The following is an 11,120-nucleotide window of genomic DNA, read 5'->3' on the forward strand; positions in this document are numbered from 1 at the left end:
ATAATTAACACAGTATGTGTCAAATAAATACCCCAAACAAGGAGAACATCAGGTTTGTTCATTAAGTGGTGCTCTGATAGGATACCAATTTGGAAAATTAAAAGATATATTAAGGCTTATTGAGTCGAACAGCAAGGATTGCACATTCTTACCTCCACTCTGTCTTGAAACTCCAGTAAAGGGTTTTCTAAACATAAATATACAAAGCACAGAGAAATTGAAAAATGGCAATAGCAACAAGATGAGTGCTAAAATACTTAACAGACCTGAAAAAAACAAACAAACAAAAACTGAATTCTAAGTCAGCAGCAGAGAAAGCTGAGCAGCTCCTCAATCTGTACCACAGATCTCCCAAGAGGCTCAGAAATTGTCAGCACCAGTTACCTCTGGAAGTGTGGAGGATGAGGTGTATGAAGAAGTTGTTGAAAACAGGAGGTTGGATTAAGTTCTGCTTTAAGATGCAGTTAAGCCACCAAATTCTTTCCCTTTTTCACCCAGCTGGAAGGTTTCTCTTCTGTCACCCTGGCAGAAGAGGGAGTTTATTTTCTGGAGAGGCTGCATATCTCCAGACTAGGAATATTTGGTGAATTTGAAGGAAAAAAAAATCTTACTGCCAAATTGAGAGATTTCACAAAATTTTGTGCACTGAATGTTCAGTGCTCTGTAACACTCTTTCCTCACTTTGATCTCAGAATACTAGGAACGTGGCTTATACTTTCTTTAATACACTGGATGGTTCATCTGTGCAGAATTTCAATGGTCCAACAAGAAAAGACATTAAGGTGTACATCAGTATTTTCTTCACGATATAGCCCAGTCACATCATTCGTAGAAGTGAAGCCCAAAGTTGACAGTGTACACAGTACCTAGCAGTTCCCATCATCCTGCACAGATCCACTCTTGACCGTGAGCAGACAGCCACTGATCCCCTGGTATTTGAGCAAAACTGCTAATTAAAAAGATAGAAACTAAAATAAATAAATAGAAGACATCAGCATGGATGGGACTTGATTATACAGGGATACAGAACATATTCAAAATATCATTATATTATAAATAACTTCCCTGGTGGCTCAGAGGTTAAAGCGTCTGCCTCCAATGCAGGAGACCCAGGTTCGATCCCTGGGTCGGGAAGATCCCCTGGAGAAGGAAATGGTAACCCACTCCAGTATTCTTGCCTGGAGAATCCCATGGACGGAAAAGCCTCGTAAGCTACAGTCCTTGGGGTTGCAAAGAGTCAGACACGACTAAGCGACTTCACTCACTCATGAATAACTGAGAAGATTTTGCATCAATAAAACGAGAATAGTATGCCACAAAAAGGGATAATATGACTCCAAGGAAAAAAGGTCTTGAAAATTAAAACTATATATAAAATATGATTGAATGATTCTAAGCTTTAGAAGCTAATGATGAGGAATTCTCTCAGAAAGTTAAATAGAAATGGAAAATAGGAAAGAAAAATATTAGAAGATTGTCTTATGAGTATCCATACCCAAAATTATAGTTCTAAATAGACAAATCAGAGAAAACAGAAGAGAAAATCATGAGGAAATAATGTTATATAATGAAAATTTAAGGATTTCCCTGGTGGCTCAGATGGTAAAGTGTCTGTCTACAATGTGGGAGACCCGGGTTCGATCCCTGGGTCGGGAAGATCCCCTGGAAAAGGAAATGGCAATCCACTCTAGTACTATTGCCTGGAAAATCCCATGGACAGAGGAGCCTGGTAGGCTACAGTCCATGGGAGAATGGACCAAAACAGAATGACACCCTGCCAATACAAAATTTCAGTGGTCAAGAAAAGCTCTTGAAGCTCCCAGAGCAAGAAAAAAATCAGTTATACTAAAGATTATACATGAAGTCTTTGGACTTTGTAGAAACAGAGCAATACCTTAAAAACTATTATGGAAAGGTCTTCACATTTTTCAGGGGAAATGTTTTCTAACCTATAATTCTGTGTTCAGTCAAATTAGCAAATATGAGTAGAATAAGGGTATTTTTGGACAGATGATATCACTAAAAATTTATCTCATTCTCACCCTTTCTCAAAAAGCTATTTTAGGGTGTGTTCCACTAACCAAGAAAGTAAAAGTAAGAGAGAAGACAGGATCTAGGAAACAGAAGATTCCACTCAAGTAAGTACCAGAAGGAATGCCCTTGATATGATGGTGTGACTGTCTAGCAGTCAGTAAAAATTCCTTTCCTTTTCCTTTTAAGTACATAGTTAGACTATCCACCAAACTCTCTTGCTTTAAATATTGGCTCAGGACTGAGTCCTGTGGATAGAACTAATTGTGGTACTTCCAGGCTACTCTTTTCAAGAAGTAGAAGTGCCTCTTCTAACTCTCCTTGAAGCAACTGGATACAGAAGATGATAGATGGTACATTTACAAGATGAAAGAAACCCAGATTCCAAATTCGCTACATGGAGGAGACACACCCACTAACCAAGGACCACCATCTTAGATGGTTCCTTGAGAAGGAAATAAGTTTCTGTTTTGGGAGTCTGTCATTGCAGGCTATGCTAAGTACTAGGAATTCTGAGAAGAAATACTAGGGTAAAAGTTGTGTAACAGGGCTAGAGAGTAACCTAACCAGTCCAGAATTGGAGTAGGTCAGAGGTTCTGAAATAGAAGTTTTCCACCAGATGAAAGGCGAGAGGAACTCCAGGGTCGTGCCACCATTCCAAGAGTCCCGCAGATGTGTCAGTCCATTCCAGAGGAACGTATTTTCCCTGCACTGCCTCGACGTTCATGCCGAGGATCGACTCCCACCACGGTGGCACGTGGGACAGCCCTGTGGGAAAGCCTCGTGGGAAAGCCTCGAGGGAAAGCCATAGATCCCTTGATCCACGCGGCAGAATGCGTGACACTGCTGCTACCGCTCTGGAGGAAAGCGCAAGTGCATGCCCGCATTCGAGAGGAGGACTGACTCCTCCTGGATGTGTTTGAACACTGAGGAAAAGATGAGGGTGAATTAGCTATAACAACACAGGCAACAAAGAAAACAAAGTAAATGACACATTCATTGACTCCAAGGAGAACAAAGTTTATGTGAAATAAGGAAAATAATTATATCTAGCTGCGTGATCAGTTATAAGTAAAATTTCAATAACTTTAATATAAATATATATTATAATGTTTTAATATTATATATTTAATAATATAAATATATATTATTAAACATAAATATATAAGTTTATTGGGGAGATGAGAGTATGAAGGTGTGTCTGTGTGTAGTAATGTGGCATAGGGAAAGAGAGTTAAGTTCATATCTCCCATCTTGAGATGTCCAAAATTGAAAAAATACAAAAATGAATGATACAAGCACTGTTGTTGTTCATTCTCTAAGTTGTGTCTGACTCTTTTATAACTCCATGGACTGTACCACACCAAACTCCTCTGTCCATGGGATTTCCCAGGCAAGAATACTGAAGTGATTTGCCATTTCCTTCTCCAGAGGATCTTCTCCATATCTCTGGCTTTGGCTGTAGGATTCTTTATCAGTGAGCCACCTGGGAAGCCCCTATATATAGAAATATAGACAGGGGATGACACTGAAGAAGGGAAATATCGAGGGGATAGCAGCAAGGGATTCATATGTTATAATAAGCCTCTTAGATTTATTTTTCCATTTCAAAGTATATAGGTATTACATGTATAAAAAAGAAAATAATATTAACATTTATATCCATATTTCTTATAAAAATATTTCATATGGATCAAAAACAGAGTTAAACATTTTAGTAAAGTTCAATCAGAGTGAAACAGGACACAAATTTAATAGTATTAGAGTGAGGGGGGAAAACTTTCTCTGCCTTGCTTATTTAACTTAAATGCAGAGTACATCATGAGAAACGCTGGACTGGAAGAAACACAAGCTGGAATCAAGATTGCCGGGAGAAATATCAATCACCTCAGATATGCAGATGACACCATCCTTATGGCAGAAAGTGAAGAGGAACTCAAAAGCCTCTTGATGAAAGTGAAAGAGGAGAGTGAAAAAGTTGGCTTAAAGCTCAACATTCAGAAAACGAAGATCATGGCATCCACTCCCATCACTCCATGGGAAATAGATGGAGAAACAGTGGAAACAGTGTCAGACTTTATTTTTTTGGGCTCCAAAATCACTGCAGATGGTGACTGCAGCCATGAAATTAAAAGACGCTTACTCCTTGGAAGAAAAGTTATGAGCAACCTAGATAGCATATTCAAAAGCAGAGACATTACTTTGCCGACTAAGGTCCATCTAGTCAGGGTTATGGTTTTTCCAGTAGTCATGTATGGATGTGAGAGTTGGACTGTGAAGAAGGCTGAGCACTGAAGAATTGATGCTTTTGAACTGTGGTGTTGGAGAAGACTCTTGAGAGTCCCTTGGACTGCAAGGAGATCCAACCAGTCCATTCTGAAGGAGATCAGTCCTGGGTGTTCTTTGGAAGGAATGATGCTGAAGCTGAAACTCCAGTACTTTGGCCACCTCATGGGAAGTGTAGACTCATTGGAAAAGACTCTGATCCTGGGAGGGATTAGGGGCAGGAGGAGAAGGGGACGACAGAGGATGAGATGGCTGGATGGCATCACTGACTCAATGGACGTGAGTCTGGGTGAACTCTGGGAGTTGGTGATGGACAGGGAGGCCTGGCATGCTGCGATTCATGGGGTCGCAAAGAGTCGGACACGACTGAGCGACTGAACTGAACTGAACTGAACTGAAGGGGAAAACATCTGTGTAATAAAAAGAAAAACTAAAATGAAAGAAAAACAAACCTGAAAAACACTTTATCAATTATAAGAAAGAGTTAATTTTTATTATGAAATAACTCATTTAAATATATAAGAAAAATAACACCTCAGTAGGTGAACAAAAAAATAAATGATAGGGAGTGGAAATGGCTAATTTTGATCCAATTTGCTGTTGATTTAAGTAAGTTAACAAATAAAAAGTTACCTTTATACTTACTTCAACTTAAAAATGGTAACTCTCTCTTGAAATTGTGATAAGCTTATGTTATATGTACATACATAACTAGTCTCAATGCAGATATTTATGTTCTACTTGAGAGTATGATAATTAACAGCAGTAATTAATGGAATCTTCAAACTTTTTGGCAAAGGCTCAGAGACCTAAAGGACTTCCCTGGTGGCTTAGATGGTAAAGAATATGCCTGCAATGCAGGAGACCCAGGTTTAGGTTTGATCCCTGGGTTGGGAAGAACTAAGCATTGTCCTAAGTAAATAATTAACCAAGGAAAATAAAGTCATCATGGTAGGAGAAAGAAATAAATTATAATTCCCTACACCATAGAATAGCAACATAATTATTAATATAAAAACTATGCCACAAGTTGACCAGATTATTTTATGTGGTATGAAAATGCAGAATATAATACATATGAAAATACTTGGTAGATGTAAAGACTTTATTAATATGTGGAGTTATTGTTATCATCCGTGCTGTTGGGAACACTGCTTTGGCAGAATTATTCTTTCTCAACCACAGACAGAGATTTATCTCCTTGCCTCCATATGTGACACATTAGAAGTTACTTGAGCTCAAGGTCAGTTTTTAACTTTGGCTTCTTAGAGAAGCGATGGAATAAACCAAAGATCAATGTGAATATTTTCCAAGAAAATCATCCAAGAGGAATACCCAGGGAATGGTGGAAAGCATTCCAAGGACCCCACAGGAAGAACAAGTCTTTGTCTGAGAGCTCTGGGCTGCTCTAATAACTTCATCTTAGCCATTGTTCAACTCATCATTGGGAAAGACTGGCTCCTTGGTCAATTTCTATCACATTTCAGTATCTATGAGGGACTGTATGTCTTTGAGGGCCTCAAGCAGAAAGACTTAATCATATGACTGCAGCTTTTTAAAAAAGTAGTATTTATGCCCAATCATTATAGTTGAATCTGAGATCAAATTTGAATTCTTTTCCTTCAATTTAAAAGTATATATTGGTAATTTTTCAGGTTGGGAAGCTCCCTGAATCCAACAGTTAAAGTTTAGGGATAATTGTTTGGGGATACTCCTTTAAGAGTTCTTCTTTTGTTTTTGATTATTGAGATGAATGGACTTCCCTGGTGGCTCAGTGTTAAAGAATTTGCCTGCCAATGCAGGAGACATGGGTTTCATCCCTAATCCCTGATTTTGAAAGATCCCCTGGCGAATGAAGTGTCAACCCATGCCAGTATTCTTGCCTGGGAAATCCCATGGACAGAGGAGCTTGGCAGGCTACAGTCTATGGGGTCACAAAGAGTAAGACATGACTTAGCAACTACAGCAACAACCATGTTGAACACGGAAAGATCAGAGATAACCTCAATTGCTATTTTCATGGTTTGTTGTTTGGGGAACAGGAAAAATAAAGTGCATGTATATAGTGAAATTTCTCAGTCATATTATCTGAACAATAAATACTTATTATAAAATGAGTTTCGCTAATGGCTATTTTGTTTGCCATCTCTATATATTTTGCAGTAAAATGTCCACTCAGGTCTTTTGTACACTGATTGTTACTTTACTACTAAGTATATATGAGGTCTTCCAGAGAACAAAAATTTTAAATTTTGATTAAATCCAGTTTATCAATATCTCCTTTTATGTATCATGCTTTTGGTGTCAAGTTCAAGAACACTATCTAGCTCTTTATCCCAAAGATTTTCTCCTATTTCTTTTCCCCTAAAAGTTGTGTAGAATTACATTTTAACTTTTCATTTAAGTCCATGATGGTCCATTTTGTGGTAATTTTTGTATCAAGTGTGAGGATTTTTTGTTTTTGATTTTTATTTTTCACTTGAATATACAATTGTTCCAACCTTATTTCTTGGAAAGACCACCCATTCTGTATTGAACTTCTTTTGCAAAATTATCAGAAATCAGTTGGATATATTTGTGTAAGTCTATTCCTAGGTCCTGTTATGTTTCGTTGATCTGTGTGACCATTCTTCTACTAATACCACATGGTCTTGCATAGTGTAGCTGTATCACAATTTTTAATGTTAAGTATAGAGTGATCAATGGATATGAGTTTGAGCAAACTCCAGGAGATAGTGAAAGACAGGGAAACCTGGCATGCTGCAGTCCATGGGGTCACACAGAGTCAAAGACAACTTAGCGACTGAACAATGAACAACAGCAACATTTTTTCTTTAATTTTTATTTTTACTTTATTTTACTTTACAATACTGTATTGATTTTGCCATACATTGACATGAATCCACCACGGGTGTACATGTGATCCCAAACATGAACCCCCCTCCCTCTTCCCTCCCCATAACATCCCTCTGGGTCATCCCTGTGCACCAGCCCCAAGCATGCTGTATCCCGCATCGGACATAGACTGGTGATTCAATTCTTACATGATAGTATACATGTTTCAATGCCATTGTCCCAAATCATCCCACCCTCTCCCTCTCCCTCTGAGTCCAAAAGTCCGCTATACACATCTATGTCTTTTTTGCTGTCTTGCATACAAGGTCATCATTGCCATCTTTCTAAATTCCATATATATGTGTTAGTATACTGTATTGGTGTTTTTCTTTCTGGCTTACTTCACTCTGTATAATCAGCTCCAGTTTCATCCATCTCATCAGAACTGATTCAAATGTATTCTTTTTAATGGCTGAGTAATACTCCATTGTGTATATGTACCACAGCTTTCTTATCCATTCATCTGCTGATGGACATCTAGGTTGTTTCCATGTCCTGGCTATTATAAACAGTGCTGCGATGAACATTGGGGTACATGTGTCTCTTTCAATTCTGATTTCCTCGGTGTGTATGCCCAGCAGTGGGATTGCTGGGTCATAAGGCAGTTCTATTTGCAATTTTTTAAGGAATCTCCACACTGTTTTCCATAGTGGCTGTACTAGTTTGCATTCCCACCAACAGTGTAAGAGGGTTCCCTTTTCTCCACAGCCTCTCCAGCATTTATTGCTTGCAGATTTTTGGATCGCAGCCATTCTGACTGGTGTGAAGTGGTACCTCATTGTGGTTTTGATTTGCATTTCTCTAATAATGAGTGATGTTGAGCATCTTTTCATGTGTTTGTTAGCCATCCGTATGATCCACCTCCCAGAATTCTGGAAATAAAAGCAACAATAAACAAATGGGATCTAATTAAAATTAAAAGGTTCTGCACAACAAAGGAAAATATAAGCAAGGTGAAAAGACAGCCTTCTGAATGGGATAAAATAATAGCAAATGAAACAACTGACAAACAACTAATCTCAAAAATATACAAACAACTTATGCAACTCAATTTCAGAAAAATAAATGACCCAATCAAAAAATGGGCCAAAGAACTAAATAGACATTTCTCCAAAGAAGACATACGGATGGCAACATAGACTTATTAAGCTCACATTCTTCTTTTAAAGTTTGTTAAGAATTTTTCTGTCTAAATTTGCAAGAGATATGACTTTGTTTTTCTGATGAATTGATTTATATCTTTACTTTTCTACTTAACCATGACAGTACGGTTATTATCACCTTCTGATATCATTTCAATATAAATATTCCATGTTATTGTAAATTCTTCAGAATTCTTACTTTTTATGGCTATTCATTTTAGAGCTATGCCATCATTCTCTTATTGTTAGACATTTATTTTATTAATTCCAGTATTTTTTATTATAATATTGGTGTACAAATCTCTTAGGGAATACAGTTAGTTTTGTGTTTTGCTTTATTGAATATAAAAGAGTCAGAGGAGGACAACCATGAGAGACAAAGTTATAAAAAAACATAGACTTTAGTTTAGTGTCAGAAAGACAGCAATTTCATCTCTCCTTCTATTGCTTTCTAGTTGATACCTGATGTTCCTGAGTCTCTATACTCCTCTTAACATGAAGCTCACCAAAGCAATGTATATAAAATGGTCAGTCCACACTGGGTATCCATACATCTTACATAGCAGTTCTTTTTCCCCTTCCTCTGTTCCCTCTACTCCCCTGTCTCACACTCTTACTGAGTAAAATTATAATGTGTTATCTAGCATGACCTTTTAAGAAGAATTCTTAAAATATCAGATTAAAAAATAATTGATACTATTATTTTAAACAGTTTGTATTTTGCCTCTGTAGAAGTAAATTAGTTGGAAATGGGATATGGGATAAACAGACTGTAGGATTTATTGTGCATGAAATGTGTGGGTGAAACAGAGAGAGTTATTAATTCTGTTCATGAAATACAAAGCTAAATAAAAATAAAACAGTAAGGAAAACAATGTTAGTAAACATTAAACAATCAACACAACATAGCATGGCAATCAAGCGCCTTACCATTTCCAGAAGTCTCTTTATTCCATAGCAACCATATTTAGATGTCTCACAAATGGTGATTGCCCTATAAAGAGACCCAGAGGGTTTCTGCCTGATCTTTATTACTGATGATATGATGATGATAATGATGATTATGAGGCTGAAAATGATAATGGAGGAGAAATCGAGGTTATGGGAGAAAAAAAAGGGGGGAAGTAGGTGATAGTGTGTGGAAAAAGATTAGCTAATATACATCAGCTGTTGAACGCCTATTTGGGTTTTTTTTTCTGATGACAAAGAATCTAGGATCATTTATTCCTTCTACTTTCTATTATCTTCTACTTATTTTCATGTTATTTGTGCATCCTGAAAGGATGTAATAGCAATTTAAGAGAAGTATTTCTTTTCTCTGTATTTGAGCACAGTGCTTACTCTTATTTTTAAATCATTTGCTAACATATTAGGGCACTAAAACATATTATTAATTTATTAAAATTTAATTTCTAGTGAATTCTTCTTTTTAATAAATTATATTCAGGATTAGAATTCTTCAGAATCAGGAATCAAATTACTCAAATTACTGTGAATCGAGCTTGCTTTCCTCATTTTAAAAATATTCAATTTATTTCAGTTGGTTTTGGTTGAGTTTAGAATAAATTTATGGGGTGATGAATTTTTATCTGTGTTTGTTATTTCTACTCCAACAGGAAATCTGAGGTGCTGGATCATGCACCTTTGGTTTGGGGACTCTGGTGGATTTATTTTGAGAAGTCACGTGTTTCAGCATTTTTGGTACTAACTGTAGTCATGCACAAAGCCCTGCCTTGCCTTCACCTTTGAACCTGGGTTCCTCGAAGACCAAATTTACTATTTGTTTAAGCTCACGATCCCCAGTGGGAGAGCGAGGCACCGTTCAGCCAAGTTGGCTTAGACAGGAAGAGCGTGTCTTGCCCCAAACAGAATCCAATCATGAGTTTCCTGGAAGAGAGAGCTATTTTGACTGTTTTGTCAGGAAAACACCATTAGGTAAACTCATCTGACTCTACTTGGTCCTCAAGGCCTAATTTTTTATATGGGAAATATCACAGAGACTATTCCATGTCATGAACTCTAATGGGTGCCAAATGGCTCTTGGAGAGAAGAGATTGGTTGGAAGAAATGCTTTCAGAATGTATAACATAACAGGTGGATATATAACATAATGCAGTATCTCTGTAATTTAAATAATAACTGTCCTACATCTAAATATATTCGTTAAATGCATCAGCTTAAGAAGTCTACAATGATCATAGCCAAATAATATAATCACCTCATATATAACCATGACAGTCTTGAGATTAACCAGCCACTGGGTGCTATTTTCATGAATCTTTTGTTAGCAGATCTACTTAGAGATGTGAACATTTGGCAGATATTGTCATATTTAATTTTGTATTATAGAAAGGTCTTAAACCTGAAAAAGTAGCTAGATTCTCACTTGGAAGATCTTGAATCTTTACTGTTCTTTATGCATCAAACAGTTTTGAATTGCTATGTACCATATCCCTTGTTAGATATTGTAGTTAGAAGATAGATTTTTTAAAAGACATTTATTTGTTCACTCATTCATTTGAAAGTCATTTTTGAGTATACATTATGTCCCAAGCATCATGCTAGGTTTTGTGAGGTGATCCAGAAATGGATATAGTAAATCTATTCATTTGTTCCTTTAGTTAGTCGATGAATATTATTTAAGAAGCAGTGATTTCCCAAGTTAATAAAATATGGTTCCCATCTGGGATAAACTCCGTGCACTTGCAGGAGCCCTGTTAATAAAACTAGCGAGGTTCTTTTAGGTTAATTATGAAATTACAGTAA

The 11,120-nt window shown here is 36.9% G+C and overlaps 1 non-coding gene across 1 annotated transcript; it reads left to right on the forward strand.

The window, feature by feature from the left end:
- Nucleotides 1-1,062: 1,062 nt before the first annotated feature.
- On the forward strand, nt 1,063-1,134 carry TRNAW-CCA (transfer RNA tryptophan (anticodon CCA)). Its single transcript has one exon. It is a non-coding gene; the product is annotated as a tRNA-Trp (tRNA).
- Nucleotides 1,135-11,120: the final 9,986 nt, after the last annotated feature.

The sequence above is a fragment of the Ovis canadensis genome, chromosome 3 (genome assembly GCF_042477335.2).
Source record: "Ovis canadensis isolate MfBH-ARS-UI-01 breed Bighorn chromosome 3, ARS-UI_OviCan_v2, whole genome shotgun sequence".
Lineage (NCBI taxonomy): Eukaryota > Metazoa > Chordata > Mammalia > Artiodactyla > Bovidae > Ovis > Ovis canadensis.